The following is a 10,188-nucleotide window of genomic DNA, read 5'->3' as shown; positions in this document are numbered from 1 at the left end:
TTAAGAATAGTTGAAACTTTCTATGTTAGAAGTTAGCAGGGGAAGATTGATACAGAGAAAAATAAAGATCATAAAGCTTCCAGGAAAATGATTACATCAAAGCACAGAGGTTTACCTTCTCTCCTTCCCAAGTCCATTACTGTTAAGATTGGATTGGAAGATTCATTATCATTAAGATGTCAATTCTTTCCAAATTGATCTATGGATTCAATGCAATCCCTACCAAATCCCAGCAGGCACTTTTGAAGAAATTGGCATGCTGATTTAAAAATTCATATGGAAATACAAATGACTTAGGAGAGTAAAAAAATTTTTTTAAAAAGAACAAACTTGGAGGAATAACACTATTGGATTTCTAGACTTTAATATAGCTGTTATAATATGCATAATATAATATAAATGAATATATATTTTCATAGCTATTTAAGTATACTAAATATAAAGGTACAGTAAGCAGTGCATTTTGGAGTCATAGTAGACAAATATGTCAATATTCCAGAGATTGAAGAGAATTTGAATCTTTATATTGAGCAAGTCTCCCTGAATATCCAGTACAATCTATATTTACATAAAAATTGTGAAATTTTAGAATATCTCAACCCCAATTCCTTTTTTTTTTTTTTTTTTTTTTTTTTTTTAAAGATTTTATTTATTTATTCATGAGAATACACAGAGAGGAGAGAGAGAGGCAGAGACACAGGCAGAGGGAGAAGCAGGCTCCATGCACCGGGAGCCCGACGTGGGATTCGATCCCGGGTCTCCAGGATCGTGCCCTGGGCCAAAGGCAGGCGCCAAACCGCTGCGCCACCCAGGGATCCCTCAACCCCAATTCCTAATAGCTGACCTCAATATCTAGATCCTAATTTCTTTTTGCTGATAACATCTGGGAGTTTAAAATTCCCCATTTTTTTTCTATAAATCCCATCAGGAGATAGGATTATTTAAAATCAGAACTGAAGTATAAAAAAAAGTATGAAAAATCTTTTTCTTTCAGGACTGCAGAAAAAAATATAGGATTGATGACCTATAGAGAATTGGAGATATGCTAAGTTGTCCCTCTCTCCCTCAACCAAAAGGGACTTTTGATAGAGAATTTTATGGTAGAGGATATCAATTTCAATAAAAGAGTAGAAGGTCTCTATTGTTTCAGGGCAGAATGTTAAAATGGAAATCTGGAGAAGAAATCTGACCATCAGGTGGACAGAGACAAGTCAATTATTCCAAGGACAAATATCTTGGACTAACCATAATATGTTCCTGTGATGCTCAATTTTGCTTAGTTGTTTTGGGATTGAACTTAGAGCAAATATTGCTTAGCACCCTGTGAGGAAATGCAACCAACTCAAGGGTTTGTTTCTTCAGGTCCTGGGTGACCTGAGCTGTGCTTGGGCATTCTGGCAGAGAGCAGAGAAACAGGGCAGTCCTGCATCCTGCTCTCAGGAGAGCAGGAAATTGCTCAAACATCAGTGACTCCATGTACCAGCTCAGTGTGCACTTCAAGAGGATCAGGCTCAGCTCTGCTTTGACATCAGGGCCTGGGTGGCTTCTTTGTCATTGTTTTTTTCAGGACTCATATGTTCACAGAATTGTGTGCAATACTGAAGAAAATCAAATTGGCATAAGTGTTTGGTATTTTCATAATTCTTAATTGCTGGCATTTCCTAGAACTTGGATCCCTCTTTACTACCACTCATCATCTCATATCAGAAGAGTTTTCAAAACTCAACTGTTGAGAAAGAGCTGAAAATCTCATTAAGATAGATGATGGGGGCACCTGCATGACTTAGTCAGTTAAGCAACTGACCCTTCATTTCCGCTCAGGTCAGGATCTCAGGGTTGTGCGTTTGAGCCCCAAGCACTGGGCATGGAGCCTGCTTAAGATTCTCTCTCCTTCTCCCTTTGCCCAAGTTCCTCATTATCAGAGAGGAGTTCTCTTATTAAACAGTATGTCATGGACTGACCACTCCTCAAAAAAGAAAAAAAAAAAGTCTACAAATCCATGAAACATTCATATATTTTTATTCAATCAAAGTGCATTTGCAGAGCACTAAAAGTATGCTTGGCAATATGAAATGCTCTAGAAAAGTAAAAAAAAATAAGAAGAGATAGAAATATCACAGACATTTAAAATCGCACTGAATGGGCAGCCCAGGTGGCTCAGTGGTTTAGAGTCGCCTTCAGCCCAGGGTGTGATCCTGGGGACCTGGGTTTGAGTCCCACGTGAGGCTCCCCATGGGGAGCCTGCTTCTCCCTCTGCCTGTGTCTCTGCCACTCTCTGTGTGTGTGTCTCTCATGAATAAATAAATAAAATAAATCTTAAAAAAAATCACACTGAAAAGAAGTATTTAAATGGAGGGATGAAAAAAAGTATTGTAAGAGCATGAAAGGAGAGCCTTGGAAAAGCTTCCCTGAGAAGACGGCATTTGAACTGCTTCCTGGGAGATAAATAGTTTGCCTGAGGAGTGGAGTGTATCACAAACAGAAAGACAAGTATGTACAAAGGTACAAGATTAAGGCTGTGGGGTTTATAAAATAGCATGGAATGTAGCCAAATTGAGACATAGGTGGTCCGGGGCATGAGGGAACGAAGGGACATGAAGGCAGAGAAGAAGGTTCAGAATCACAGTCAAAAATAAAAATCAGTTGGTGTATATATATATATATATATATATATATATATATATATATATATATTATTGAAGGTAAAGGGGAGCCAAAGGAGGTTTCTAAGAAAAAAACTAACATGACTAACCACATTAATAGCTTGGAAATATTACCATGGTCAGGTGAGGGAGATGGTCCGGAAAGGGTAGTAACAGCGGGAGGCAAACAAAAACGTAAATGCCCAAATTAACATTTTTCCCTCCTGTAAATATTGGTAATTCCTGAAAGACAAGAGTTGTGACGTTCAGAAAAAATTCACGAGGCATTCTCAGAATCCAGAGCAGACCACAAATGCACTTCTGGAATACCGACTCTCTAAAGGAACAGGCGTGGCAGCGAGGGGGTTTGGAGAGAGCTAGTAGCCCCACCTGAGGAGAGGGACCTCTCTCCTGAGTCATTCAAAGCACGGGGCAAGATCATTGTTTTCATGAACAAATGGTGAAAATTCGGGAGGCCTAATGTGTTTTGTGTTAGACCTAGAGATACTCACTCCCTGAGATGTGTTCCAGTTTCTTGGAGAAACTGCACTGTAATATTCTGAAAACTTTGGCCTACTGCAGGTCTGATACTGTTTGGATAAATGGCTTCAAAGGCTAATTAGGAAAGAGTGCTGTTGTTTTGTGGTGATTCAGGTTAGGAAAAATGTCACAGTATTCTTTAGGGGGAAAAAAGTTCGATTTCAGTTGATGAGGTTTATTAGTGCAATTTGCAAGACTCCATGATAGAAGAATTCTGTACCCTGAACTGTCAACAAGCTCCCAGCCTGGTCCTTCTAGAAGTATGAGAAACACTTCGAATACATCTTATTTTTGGCTCTTTAAACTCCTAAACTGAAATGACCTATAACTAAGGGCCAGAGCTTAGAAATTTAAATTCTTGGGGGCCCCAATGCCTTGTGAAATGGCGTATCTTGTTCAGTTTATCCTTCTACTCAAAATAAAACCACACTGCAACATGTGGCACCTCCTTCTTTTGTTTTTCAATTGACTTTCAGGTGATGGCTCACTGAACCTTCCCCAGAGGTTGCTTTTTTGGTTCTACTTCTTGATGGTAATGCTTGATTTAAATAATTCAATGTAACAATTAATACACACTATGTATCAGAGACCATGCCAAACACTAATTCAAGGGTGACTAAGACCTGGCAAGAAACCATGTGTAAAATGCTGGTGGGAATGTGGGCCGGTCCTCACCTTGGAGAAGTCGTAGGCAGTAGAGGCCCATAATTCTTTCACTACCATTCTGAAATGCAGAAAACACTGGAAACAGATTTGTCCGCAAGCTTTGCCTTGCAATGATGGAAATGGGGTTCTTTATGATCTTTATCCTATGTAATGGAAATATTCATACATTTTGCTGGATAGGTATTAACATATTTAATTACGGGTGCTGAGCCAGACACATACTCCTGGCAATGTTACGTGACACATGGCAGAGGTCTTGTATTACCTTTCTAACATCTGAAAAATTCGGAATTCTGAGACACATCTGACTTTGAAAATTTTATAGAAGGGATGACGAATCTTTATTTCCCTCTTACAGTGTTAAACCTTCTGATATGTGGAATCAGCTGTGTAAATAAAACCATTAGCGTTTACCCCAAACCTTTTATTTTATGGACTACATTCAAAAGTAAAACCCCTTCAGACCTCCTACGCAGTTTACTTGGTGTGCTTTAAAAAAAACCCAAACAGCCTCCTGATATTAAAATAAGTTTTTCCATGCTTCTTAATGTTATTTTTTCTATAGTAGCGCAAGTTGTATTTTTTTAATGCCAGCCCTTCTTCCCCTTTGTTACCCGTATTTGTATTATGTAGATGGCTGTGGAGGATTTCCATGGAACTCCGGCAAGCTGGAAAACCCACGTTGAATACCATCGTTTGAAAAGAGTGTTTCAGGTGGTATATTAAGTAGCACAAAACCAAGACAAAATGCTGCCCCTCGCCTTTGTGTATGGCACAGAACCAAGATCTTTCTTCATTCTTAACTGGGACCCAAGTTAAATTGATTCCTTATGTGCCTGGTGTTTTTCAGCTTTTCAGTTCATCTTGTGCAGTCACAGAAATGGATAATAAAAGTTGAACGAAGGTTAATAAGAGAAAATACAACAGGATTCAAAAAGACATAATTAAATCCCTCAACTGCTGTAAGGACGATGTTTAAAAAATATGAAGAACTTGGTATACCTTTTATATTTTAACATACCTCTACATTATCTGCACAAATACAGCTTCTTAGCCAGGTCTTACTTAATCAAGTAGCAAAAGTAGAGGCTCAGTTCCAGGGTTTATTCATAGTTTAGAATTCAAGCCACAAGAAGAATAAAACAAACAAACAAACTTACAGGAAAATCTGCTAGCCACTGAATCTAAGTTTATGATTTAAGACCTCCCTTAAAATAACGTATTTGTGTAAGATTTTTGATGATACAGTCCCTAATTGAGCATTCTCTTCCACTAAATAAATATATTTATGGAAAAAAGAAAAGATTGACACCTTGGGTACCATTGCCAAGGACTAAATATTAAACAGTAATCCTAATCTCACCACATGTTTTACATGCTATCTACACCCAACTTTTTCTATTAAGTTCATATTCTTTAATATTGTACAAAAAAGTTTGAGTAGAACCAAAAGTAAATTAAACATCATCACATTCGTTTACACCACTATCCAGTTCTTCATATTAACCTTGTCAGTCAAACAATAAAAAGTAGGTAGCAACCTAGGGATTGGGAAAGGCATAAAAACCAAAAAATTTTTCTACCGTGTTTAGTCTACTCTTGTATAGCGGTGCTCACAGAGATGGCGTCTTTTACTTCTCTGCTGTACTGGAATTCAATTGTATATAAAATTGAACCTGCTCAGAAGCTAAGGGGAACTAGAAAGATGGGTCCATATCCTGGTGCATTATCATATAATTCAAGCAATGTCATATAATTCAAACCAGCTACAAGCTAGTAATTTTAAAGGACTGCAAACCAGGCTTTCTCTTGGAGGTGAACCAAAAACAACTTCTTAAGTTCCTTAGGTTTTGTGATATGTGCAGGAATATATGGATACTGAGGAGGTTCAAAATTTGGTCTCCACTAGTTACCAATGCAGTCTTCAATGACCCAGTCTTGCAGGATTCCATCTTGACCACCCCGTATCTCCATCATTAAGCATTTTAGTCCTTCAACTTCATCTTCTCCTGGGTTAAGTTCACCACCAGGTGATTTGAAGAAAGCTGTTCCCAGCTGGTGCTCCTGTATCCTCAGAACCCCTTCTACAGTTTTTTTCATTCCAATTTTATCAAATTCCTCCCTCATGTGCTGAAATCTGGCTGCAACTGAGCTGTCCTTCTCATAGAGGGCCTCTTGTGTATCAAAAGTATAATTGGTAAGAGGGTACAGGTTGAGGGTGTGCTCCAGGGTGAGGGGCTTGGTCTGCTGGATGGACTTGCCGCCGACCTAGTTGACCAACCTCCACCCCCTCCCCAGGGCCAGCTAGTTTGCTGGCAAGCTCAAGTACTGGAGGCAAGAGGAAGTGAGGCAGGCAGGGAGACTTTCCCTGTGCAGGTAGAAGCTATTTACATTCCCATCAGCCATTAACATCTATCTACCTCCAATTTTAACCATATTCTTTGTTTCATACAAACTGTTCCACATGATACTCTTCCCTTTGGTATAGCCAATCTTGGGAGTTATCCATATTCTCTATAACTCCATAATCAAAATATAGTTGATATAAGTAAAATATCTATTCTTTAGGGTAGATATTGGCTATAGATTGCTTAGAGAAGTGCGTGTGTATGAGAAAGATTTCGTATGTATCGGACTTCCTTGATGCTTGCCAACTATCTGATGTGAAGATCTATACATTAGGCAGAAACTAGAAAGGATTACAGTTCTTAAACAAAGGAGGTTTGCTGTAGACGTGATATTGTGAGAGGCGATTTTCAAAAATTTTTCTATGGAAACTTAAGTCTTCAAGGTGTCTTGAGAGGTACACTGACATTTGATTCCAATTTAATATTTTAACTGTAATAAATTGTTAAGATACACATTCAGATGTGTTATATACTAAACTTTAACACAATTCAGACCACCAGCATATTGACTTTCCTTGCCAGGTTAATTCATTTTGGGCCAGGCCTTCATATAAAAATCTTCATTACCATCTCTGGGACTATATTTGAACTTGCAAACATGTGTACCTGATTTAGATGGTTATGGCTGTGTGCTATTTTTTTTAATGACTCACATCTGTACATGTCTGCACACATACATATACACAAATACAAATGCAAGGTTGTATCTTCCTGTTTGTAAGAGTTAACATGTTCTATTTTCTAAACAACCCAGTAAATTACAAAAATAAATCGAATGCCAAGGCTGATTTGACTTCAGCAGTCACCTAAATTACTGTCTGAAAGTTTTGTGTTTGTCAAACAGGATTTTCACTTCTTTTCATGTTGTGCATTTCCATGCTGTTTGAATGTTTATAATGTATGCTCATTGTTACTGTCAATGAAGAAAAAGAAAGAGATAAAGAATCATTATAGGATAAAAGGAAATTTTAATCTCTTGTGCATCAGATTTATTTTTAAAAAGACTATGTGACTGCTAAAATATTGGAGCGACACCACTTTTGTTGAACGCATTTTAAAAACTGTACTCAGAGTCGTGCTAATTGGTAACTGGTAAGTACTCAGGCAACTGATTCAAATTGTTGTTTCATCCCTTTTCCTAATTTTCTGTGCCAAGTAAGGAACAGAAGACCATTTCTAACCTACTTCTTAAGAGTAAAGCAAAATTAGTCACCTCTGTAGTGACAGAATATTAGACACTGTTTCTAGCTCTCAGTAAGTCTTCAATATATGGTATTTCATTATCAAATATTTTGAAAGAATGAAATGTGTTATAGTTATTTTAAAAACTAATCAATTTACAATGTATAAAGCATGGTTGCTTGATGCTGTACTGTGGGGGGAAACCCACAACACTCTATTACCTAGGTTTTCCATAGCATTAATTCAGACATAAACTGGTTAAGAGCTGAGTTGTACTGAAAAGATGCTAAGATCAATTATATTTCACATTTTCTCAACTGCTCTAAATTGAATTTCCCAGTTTGCAGATGGCATTAAGCTTTCTCTGAGTGAAATGCCAGGCTGGGGGGAGGGGGGTGCACAGTGTTATGATGAGTGGGTGGAAAAGTACTTGGATGAGTTCCAGGGTAAAAGGTAACCAGTTGAAAGGGGAAGGAAAAAAGCACTACAGGACACCCATGAAATGATTCTTCTGAACAACTTCACAAAAAGCAGGTGTGGAAAGTAGCCATTATGGAAGATTCCCCAATGAAATGAGCTCTCAGCACTGCTGACAATAAAATGATGGGCATCTACAAGATCCTGGAAACCAACCAGGTAATTTACTTTTACCTGCACTCAAAACCATGCTGTATCTATATCTGCAGCACAATTTGCAAAACTGACCTCTTTGATAAGGAAAAACAAACAAATAAATCCAAGGAATTGACAAGTGAAGTAATCATGTGCTTAAGGGGATTTTTATTTGAAAAAATGGAATATTCTCTCCCATTTGATAGGGGGCTATATGTATATATGCTTACAATCATCCCAAGAGTTGTCTGGAGGGAAATCATGATATAAACCGAATTTGTTTCATCTTGCCCTTCTGAAATCACTTAGCAGTGGCCTGCCACAAGGCAAAACAAGTTAAATTTGCTTGGTGTATGACCATTCACAAAGCGATTGTATATTTGTGATTCCATTTAGTCCTCAAAAGAAAGGGAAGATTAGCTGGCAGGAAGTTAGTTATACTAGAGGTTTCTGCAGGTTCTACTCAGCCATTTATATAATTGAGTGCGGTCAATAAGGACAGCATTCGGCAGAGAAATAGAGACTTTCAGGACAAGAACATGTTTTTTATACATAGGTCTATGAATGCTCTTTGTCATTTTAAAGGATTTTTTACTGTTTCTCCCTCTGCAAGTCCATGTCATTGTATCCTTCCTATAGATAGATTAACTTCTTATTGCATATGTTTACTCATTTTTTTTCGGCTTTTTAAAATTGAAATTTACATTTAGGAACCTGATTGTCTTCCTCTCCATTCCAATTTTTTTTCTTTTTTTTTCCCCATTCCAATTTTAAGCTTGATAAATAAAATGCTATATATCTGAGGTCTTCTGCTTCTTTATACTTCAAAGACCATTCAGAATGCCCAGTAATAAATTTTTCTATTTTATCAATTCATTTTGATATTTTGTTTTTGGTGGTACTGGGTGATGGGATCTGAATTAAGATGAAAACCAATTAACCTTGAGGTTATTGTGATGCAAATCAGAGCTCTACAAGACTGGTCAAATGGCCCAAACTTCTTGTTTATTTGGATTCAAATAATCCCTGAACATCTTTTTATACCAGATTCATGTTGTATAGGTGGCACTAACTGGTTTGATTAAAAACCTTTGACTTTTATTCAAGACTGTCATACTAGGAAGACAAAGGAGAGATATTCTGTGGCATGAAATAATCCAGAGATATTTTATCAGCATACAGACATGCCTGGCCTATTAACTTTTATTAAGACAGAGCTTACGTTCAATCTGGTCTCTGTGAAGCCCCTTTCAATGTCTCTTCAATTGTAGAATCACACCAGAATTATGCCAGAAATTCTTTGTCCTTCACTAACTGATGCAATAATTGCAACACAACTGAATACTTGGTGGTGGTTAAAAATTGTCTGCAAGCACACAAACAAACCGAGGAGAACAATACCAGAATTCAATGTATGACTGCTATGTTTTATTTAAAAAATTTACCCTCTTTTTTTTTGTCTTTTTTCCCCCTAATTTATTTTTAGCTGTGATTATCATGACTGTTTTCAAAGATTTTGACCCGATTTTTCACATTAAGTTCAACATGTTCCATTTACTATGCAAAGCCTTTCAGATCACCAGCAAAACTTTTGATACATTTCATGGCACCCGCGTGGCTCAGTTGGTTAAGCATCAGACTCTAGACTCTTGATTTAGGCTCAGGTCATGATCTCTGTAGTGACATCCGCCCAGTGTCAGAGTCTATACTCAAGGGGAGTCTGCTCTCCCTTTCTCTGCTCGTTTCCCCTGTTTACTCTCTCTCTCTCTCTCTCTCTCTCTCTCTCTCAGATAAATAAATACAAATAAAATCTTAAAAAAATACATTTCTAACAAAAGAATGAAAAATTTATTATAAAGTTTTGAAAAAAGGAATCTCTGAAGACAAGCAACTGAAATGACATATGCTATATTGGGGGCTTTGGAAATGTTGAATTTGATATTTTGATGATGAAATGGTCTGTGGCATCAGCTGGCTCCTAATGTATCCTGCTCGTGTTAAGCATGTAAAGACTGAGTTTGTTAAAGGAAATCAAAACTAGTGCTGTGGGTATTTATTTAATTCTTCTCATTTGAAATCAGGCATAGCGATAAATAATGCACACACAATTTTGAACAATGTACAATTTAATTAGAAAA

The 10,188-nt window shown here is 37.3% G+C and overlaps 1 pseudogene; it reads right to left on the bottom strand.

Annotated features, from left to right (window-relative positions):
- Positions 1-5,502: 5,502 nt before the first annotated feature.
- LOC129517019 (cleavage and polyadenylation specificity factor subunit 5-like) lies at positions 5,503-9,165 on the bottom strand (annotated as a pseudogene).
- Between the last annotated feature and the right edge of the window lie 1,023 nt (positions 9,166-10,188).

The sequence above is a fragment of the Nyctereutes procyonoides genome, unplaced genomic scaffold (genome assembly GCF_905146905.1).
Source record: "Nyctereutes procyonoides isolate TBG_1078 unplaced genomic scaffold, NYPRO_anot_genome, whole genome shotgun sequence".
In the NCBI taxonomy this organism is placed as follows: Eukaryota; Metazoa; Chordata; class Mammalia; order Carnivora; family Canidae; genus Nyctereutes; species Nyctereutes procyonoides.
The sequence above is the reverse complement of the archived record's forward strand: the minus strand, read 5'-3'. Positions and strand labels throughout refer to the sequence as shown.